The 7,887-nt window shown below is 42.8% G+C and overlaps 3 non-coding genes and 1 pseudogene across 3 annotated transcripts; 3 read left to right on the top strand and 1 right to left on the bottom strand.

Annotated features, from left to right (window-relative positions):
• The first annotated feature begins 721 nt into the window (after positions 1-721).
• On the top strand, positions 722-793 carry TRNAG-UCC. Its single transcript has one exon. It is a non-coding gene; the product is annotated as a tRNA-Gly (tRNA).
• Positions 794-1,727: 934 nt separating this feature from the next.
• On the top strand, positions 1,728-1,799 carry TRNAD-GUC. The gene has a single exon. It is a non-coding gene; the product is annotated as a tRNA-Asp (tRNA).
• Positions 1,800-4,561: 2,762 nt separating this feature from the next.
• Positions 4,562-7,622, bottom strand: LOC116559969 (annotated as a pseudogene).
• On the top strand, positions 7,000-7,073 carry TRNAN-GUU. The gene has a single exon. It is a non-coding gene; the product is annotated as a tRNA-Asn (tRNA).
• Positions 7,623-7,887: the final 265 nt, after the last annotated feature.

Raw genomic sequence — 7,887 nt, 5'->3', positions numbered from 1 at the left:
GACTGCGACCTGAACGCAGCGCCTTAGACCGCTCGGCCATCCTGACACACGACGAAACGGGTTTTCTAATTTCCCCTAATTTTATCATACACTGACGGTGCAGGATGTCAGGTGATAATAAAGTGTCTATTAATTGTTTCAGCTAAAACTCTCTCTCTGAACCCTATTGCAAAGCGGGAAAAATAAAACAGTACCCGACAGCTCTTTCCTCTTTCCTACTTACTTCCTCACTACCCAAACTAAACCTTAAGGCTCCATTTTCCCTGGCAACTCTTCGAGGTTGAGAGGTCAAGCTAAGTCAAGCTAGATCCTGTGTCGACCCGTCTCCCTCAGATCCTCCGCACCAATCGCCATTGCTGAATCCGACACCCGGCAGATCCAGTGCGGAGTCTCGAGGAGCTGCGGACCTGGGAGCGCCGGGACGTAAGGAGAGCGAGTGTGGGAGAAACGGCGGAGGAAAATCCCCTGGTGGTGCTTAACTCCGGCTTTCTCTCTGGCCTGTAAGCCAGCCCCGCCGTCCGGCTCCGGTAGTCAACGGCTTCCGCGTTCACAGCCCCCCGCCGTTTGCGGGCGGGGCCGATTCAAAGGAATCATTCTCATCGAGTGAGGGCTTTGCGTGCTTATCCTCAGTATCGTAAACAGAAGACACTAACTAAAACTGCCGGGAGACGTACGCGCTTTGCTTCTCTCCTACATAGATTTTTAAAGGGGGCCTTCGGCGGCGTTGGTGGTATAGTGGTGAGCATAGCTGCCTTCCAAGCAGTTGACCCGGGTTCGATTCCCGGCCAACGCAATACTCATTTTCTTCTACGGAAAACCTTTCTGAGAGGGAGCTGCAGCGCGCGCTGTACTCGTTCTAGGCCTCGACAAACTGCAGCAATTCCTCACTGTCTGTGCTCACTTTCTATCTTTCCCCTGGCCTCTTTGTAAACCCAGGGTTTTTTTTTTTTTTTTTTTTTTGACGGGATTAGATTCTGATGCTTCTTTCCTCCTTTCCTTCCTTTGTAAACTTTCAACTCTTGAGGAATCTTTGGGATCATTTGAATCCTGGGATGAGTCTTAGCCTCAGAAAGGGGCTCTTGAAGTGTCTTTACCCGCGGGGTTCACACGGTAGCCACGAACTATTGAGCACTTTACTTGGCTAGTTTCTCTAAGAAACTGCATTTTCAAATTTAGTTTTAACAAATCAATTGAAAAAAATAAAATTAATAAATAAGTGGAACATTTTAAATGGATACTTAATAATTCAACGATTGGAGAAGGTTTCAGAGCATTTGGAACAACTTACCTATTGAAACTACTTTTTCAATTGCAAATTTTATGAAATCTAAAAACAGATTTTTTTTTCCGATGAGAATTTCCTTTCTTAGTTGAAATGTGCTGTCTTTAAGTGTAAAATAAATACATAGCGATTTTGAAGACTAGGTAAGAAAAAAATATAACCAATTCATATTTTTATATTGATTACACGTAATATTTTGCATATATTGGGTTAAAGAATAAGATTTGTTATTAAAATTGTCACCTCTTTATTTTTACTTTTTAATATGACTATTAGAAAATTAAAAATTACATGTGGGACTCAAATTATGTTTCTATTGCAGTGTGCGAGTCAGGAGAACAAAAGCATAACTTTGCTAACAGCCAGCAACTTTTGCTCAAAGTATGCTGGTAGCTTAGAAATACCTTTTTCTAAAAGAAAACTTTCATAAATACATTTCCAGTTGTCCTCGTTAGTATAGTGGTGAGTATCCCCGCCTGTCACGCGGGAGACCGGGGTTCGATTCCCCGACGGGGAGACTGAAAGACTACTCTTTTTTTTTTCTTCTGTCTCTTCCAGTCAAGTAAAAAAAAAAAAAAAAAAAAAAAAAAATAGTCACCAGTGCTTAAAAATCCAATTAAAATCATTAACATATTAAAAAGAAACACAAACTCCAGTCCCAGTTAGCTACAATCCCTTTTTAATAAATTCCAGTCTTGATTTTAAACCTAGTTAGCTTCTAAAACTTCTTTTTCTTAGATGGCTTGTGTTAATGTTTAGGCCTTACATACTCAATGCTGTCACCCAAATTGTTTCCTCTCGCCTAAAGGCTATCAAGCTCCAAATGGTAATGCAATAAAACCACGCATAAATACGCCTTTCTTCCAAAAACCCTTCAACCTGCCCCCCCCAAAACGTTAGCTGCTGTTCCCCACACGACAAAAAATAGTCAAAAAAATCAACACCCAATCTCCCTAACAGCAGTTAGTGTCCCCCCTCCTAAGGGGGACTGAAAGGAGTTAGTTAGCAAGGAAAGGGTCTCTGGAGAGCCTCCCTCCAGCCCACGGATCAGTGCCGCATTCTCACACAACAAAAAGGCAGCCTGGGAAAAAGTCAAGCTTCAAATAAGGGAATAAAGCCTGGCACAGAAATTCCTTTGTCCTTTGTATAGTCCTCCGGCTCTCAGGAAAAAGCTTCTTTTTTCCTAGGCAGAGGCACAGTAAGCTCCAGTGGGTTCCAGTAAGCACTTTCCTTTCCTTTTTTAAAACTGTTAAGTCCATCCTCTATAAATCATCACTCAGTCCCTCACTGGTCCTGGCCTAAGGTCCAGGCCAAGCTTTCACTTCAGCTCTTAATAGGTCTAGGGCCAAGCCCAGTAGCCACTATGAATCATCACTTCAGCCCCTAATTAGTTCCCGGCCAAGGTCCTAGGCCAAGGCCAGGAGGCAAGCTTTCTCAGTAGTCCGGGGCCAAGGTCCCAGGCCAAGCTAAATCAGACATTCTTCAAAGCAGCCCACAAACTAAGCACATTCTTTCCCCTTTCCAGACAACCTCTAAAATGGCCTCATAGTAAGCAACTCATTTGGGCCTCCCTCTCTGCTGGCAAAAAGCTCAGACGTACTACAGTGAGAATTTGATTTGCAACTGAGTTACAAGGGAGAGAGGCAGGGATTCAATTGCCTGGAAATCAAACTCCTTTGATTATTTCCCAAAAAACTGATAGTCATTAGATGACTTACAGTCTCAATAAGTTGAAACTTTTTCCTAACATCCTGTTTATGATACTGAGTTGTTTGTCATTGGATGAACTGACAGCAATTGTATTCACAAATTTTCTAACTTTTAAAATATTGTCTGAAGGTTTCTGTATCTGTTATCTTCTATTATACAAAAGTCATTTATTGGAATGACATTTATAATTAGATTGATCCTAACCATTCAGGCTGGATGAGGCAACACAGTGTGATGATTAAGTCCTTGGGCTCTGTTGTGCTTCCTGTGGTTGAAACTTGGCTCTCTTTATTTCAATTTCCTCATCGGTAAAAGAGGATAACGATGATAATTTTAATTTTCAAATGGATTAATATATAAACATATATTACAAACATAGAAACATTGCCAGGATGGTCCATGGCAATGAGCAACCATTAATTACTCTTTTTATTGCTAAAAGGAATGTTGTTAATGCCTATAGTGGGATATGTTTGAGATTTTAAAAAGTCTTATTCCATCAAATGGAGGTGAAATTCAACAGGGATGGGAAGAAGGGACATCTGCACCTCAGCCACCATTTAGCTCCAAACCTCCCTTATGCTCTCATCTGCCCCACAGCCCCCATCCTGTAACAAGAGGACCATCTGTACCAGTGGTGGCCACAGCATCTAGCTTATGCCTTCAGTGTAACCTATTACTGCCTGCCTGTTCTCCCTAATATTCCCTGACTCTTAGTGCTGAGGTCTCATGGAGGCTGCAGTCCCCAAAGCAGGAAGAACCAAAGGGTAGTACTGACTGGTAGAGGCTAGCCACAGCCGTGTGGGGCCAGATTGACCCTGGGCAATCGCTAAGTAGATCAGGTCTCAGGCTCTCCTGTTTTGGGAGACATATAGGGACAGGGACCTATAACCAACACCAGCCATAGCTGGATTCAGTTAGCGCTTCAGGTTGGGATGCACTGAGAGGCTTTTCTGAAAGTGGCCACCTACAGTTCCCCGTGGCCAGCCAATGTATGGAGGCTGGATTTTTGGGATGTCTAGGGAAAGCCAAAAGCAAAACCCAGAAGTTACTTATTTTTGTGGAGGAATTAACAGAGATATAGCACTGACCAATCAGAATAGCCACTGGCTATACATTTCCCCATTATAACCGTATTCACTGCATTCCACAATTTTTTTTTAATTTCCAAATATATGAAGTATTTTAAAAGTTATTTTTGTCATTGATTTTGGAGTTAAATTCCTTATGTTCAGAAAATGTGCTTCATGTAGGACTGCTCCATAATGTATATTGACACTTATTGGCCTTGGCCAGGCATGGTGGCTCAAGTCTATAATCCCAGCACTTTGGGAGGCTGAGATGGGTGGATCTGTACCAAAAATACAAAAATAAGCTGTGTGTGGTGGCATGCACCTCTAGTCCCAGCTACACAGGAGGCTCAGGTGGGAGAATCACTTGAACCCTGGAGATGGAGGTTGCAGTGAGCCAAGACGGCACCACACACTCCAGCCTGAGTGACAGAGACTCTGTCCACTCCCACTCCAAAAAAAATTTCTGATTTATTTGAATTGATTTCATCACCCCGTTTTGTACTTTTGACCTCAATTATTCTATTATCCTTTAAAAATTCTTCTTTTTTTCTTTCCTGCTTTTGGATTGCTGTCACATACATGTAAAATGAAGTATAGAAAACACATGTGTATTCACAATCAACTGAAAACTAATAACTTTTTATTTCTGCTGTCAGTCCAACAATGGAGATAAAGCACAGAGTGGTGGTTCTAAACTTGAACTTCACAGATGAACAAAATTTCCCCATAATGTTGGTTGCTGAGTGGGCAAGGTGGCTCAAGCCTGTAATCTCAGCTACTTGGGAAGCTGAGGCGGGAGGATTGCTTGAGCTCGGGAGTTTCAGGCTGCAGTGAGCTATGATCATGCCACCACACTCCACCCTAGTTAACAGAGCAAGATTCTGTCTCTAATAACATCAAAAAAGCTGGTTACTAGTATAGGGTTGCCAACCTTTCATTTTGCCAAGTTAGGAAATTCATAAAACAAATAGCCGTGAAACTATCATCTGTCCTTATTATAATTTTAAAAAAGAAAGGACATTTAAAAACAACTTTTTTTGGCAAATGAAAACTTATTACTATCGGGTTTTCACCATTAAAACTGACGTTCTTGGTCTTTCCTCCTTGCTTTTGATAGAGCCAAAAGAGAGACACTGGTTACTTCAACAGCTTTAAGGTGGACTCCAGGAATATCACCAACAGAATCTTTCCCACCAAATCCAGCAATCAGAACTTCATAGTTTTTTTCAATAAAGTTCAAGCAACCATCATCAGGTACAAAGGCTGTGATTTTCTTGCTGTTCTTGATCATCTGGACCCTGGCACACTTCCCAGTGGCAGAGTTGGGCTATTAGGCTCCAACCCCTACTTTTTCCAGCCCAGTTCCCTTTGGATGAGAATCATCTCCAAAAGGGCTGGTCTTCAGGGCTGTGCCCAAATGGGCTTTCTTGTACCTTTTACCATGCCACTTCTGATCCAGTTGGTAACTATTGAGCTTCCAGGTGGTAGATAGTCCACAACACTTGCCTCTATTGCCGACTCCACAGATCTGAACAAAAGAGCAAAAACAAAAATTTAAACTATAGAAGAAATGACGCTAGGCCTGGCGTGGTGGCTCATGTCTGTAATCCAAGCATTTTGGGAGGCCAAGGTGGGTGGATCACCTGAGGTCAGGAGTTTGAGACCAGCCTGGCCAACACAGTGAAATCCTGTCTCTACTAAAAATACAAAAATTACCCAGGCGTGGTCGTGGGCACCTGTCATCCCAGCTACTTGGGAGGCTGAAGCAGGAGAATCACTTGAACCCAGGAGGCGGATGTTGCAGTGAGCCAAGATCACACCGCTGGATTCCAGCCTGGGTGACAGAGCGAGACTCCATCTCAAAAATAAATAAATACATAAATAAAAGACCCTAAAGGTCATTTGGCAAATTTATTTATTTATTTACTTATACATACAATACACATATACATATTTTACATAAAATATAAAATATATGTACACATAAACATATGCACATATAATTTCTGCATATGCACATTTATGTTTGTGTATCTTTTCATTTCACTGAACATCATTGAAAACTTCCACCTGCATCTGAACTGGAGTCCACTGATGAGAGAGGATGGCAGTGCAGAAAGAAACACGGTTCTGTGCAGAGGATAAGGAGGGGGCCTAGGTCTTGGGCAATACAGAAAATGGCTTTTTAGACCCAGCACTGACCAGGTGCCCTAGGTCGATGGTGGTGGAATTAGGGGGCTCTGTCCTCAGATATGTGGATCTGGATATGTCGGCATGAAAGTCCTTAAGTTGTAGGCAATTTTTAAAAAATATTTTTTATTTTTTATTTTCAAGCTGAACACCATTAACTTCAATATTACAGGCTTTTTAAGCTCCGTGTTTTGTCTGCATGTCTAATATGCCGGTAGAAACCTTTCAAAACAGCGAGGATTGAAGACTAATTTTGTAATACCAAACTTCCTTACTTAGATATCACATTCTGCCGGACGTGATTGGACACATCAGAAAATATTTTTAATGTTCACGATAATAAGCTTATTATGAGTCAGCACTAAACGTGTGCACAGGCATACATAAATTGTCTACATAGGCAAAAAAAAAAAAAAAAAAAAAGCTCAAAGTCGTACTTCTCTGACCAAACCCACTGAACCCCGAACCCACAGATAGCATCCATTTTGGATTCCCCAAAGACCCTTTGTTCCTGCATCCTCTTCTGCTCTCCTTTTCTCAGCCTCTTCTGGTGGAAGCTCCAGATCCACGCAAGCGCTAGCGCAGAAAAAAGACCTGCCTCTCTCAGAGCTATGAGCGGCACCCTGGAGCACAGAAAGCTGATTGTCTTGCAGATTTCAACATCAGTCTGTTTTTTTGAAGACGTAGAGCACTGAGCATTTTCTCTTCAGTGAAGTGACTTGGCAGCCAAACGGGTCGACGGCTGTCTCTGTGGCGCAATCGGTTAGCGCGTTCGGCTGTTAACCGAAAGGTTGGTGGTTCGATCCCACCCAGGGACGGAAGTGACGTTTTTGTGAACCTCGGGCTTTTGAAACCTTGACTTAGAAACCACTTTCGATGCCAAGTGCTAACGGCGGGAGCCCTGACAGCCGACCCCCGCGATGGGTGGTTCCCAGTGTCCTCTTCCGCCTTAGTGCAGCAGGGGTGGTTTTGACGTGTTTGGTTTTTCCGACTAGGGTTGCAATTAGAACTTTTAGCTGCTTAGCTGCTGCAATTATGTTTTAAAACTGACAAAATTTACCGACCAAAGGAAGAAAGTACTAAAAATCTCAAAATGAATTGTTTATTTTTCCACCAAACCTGTGCCTGCCTTGCCTTCCTATTTCCTAACTCAGAAAACGGGCACTGTGTGTGAAACCTGGTCCTTAGTCATGCGGCGTCCTACTGGCTGACAATTCTTGGAGAGTAAACCTCCTAAATACCTTGTTGATTAGGCACCTTCCTCTCCAGCCTCACCGCCGGTTACTTCCTCATTGCTCCCTTTGGGCTACTGCATCTTACCTTGCCCCTAGACGGCTTCCTGTTTTCAACTCTCCCGACCCGTCCATCCTTCAAGCAGTTGCCAGAGAATCCTTCTAAAATACTATGCAGTACAAACCTGATCTAATTAAACTCCCTCAAGGTGTTGCACGGTCTGATACAATATCCTTACTTTGGAAGGCAATGATCTTCATGATCTGGCCCAGAAAACTCTTTCTCACCCTCACCCCCACCGACGCTGTAAACAACAGAACGGAACTGCTTTCTTGAACTCACACTCTGGCGTTCGAATCTTTGCCCATGGACCTTGGCCCTTTCTCTTCTTTTTTGCCT

The sequence above is a fragment of the Sapajus apella genome, unplaced genomic scaffold (genome assembly GCF_009761245.1).
Source record: "Sapajus apella isolate SASKATOON/1434 unplaced genomic scaffold, GSC_monkey_1.0 scaffold25, whole genome shotgun sequence".
Lineage (NCBI taxonomy): Eukaryota > Metazoa > Chordata > Mammalia > Primates > Cebidae > Sapajus > Sapajus apella.
Note: the sequence above shows the minus strand (reverse complement) of the source record. Positions and strands in the feature narration are given on the sequence as shown.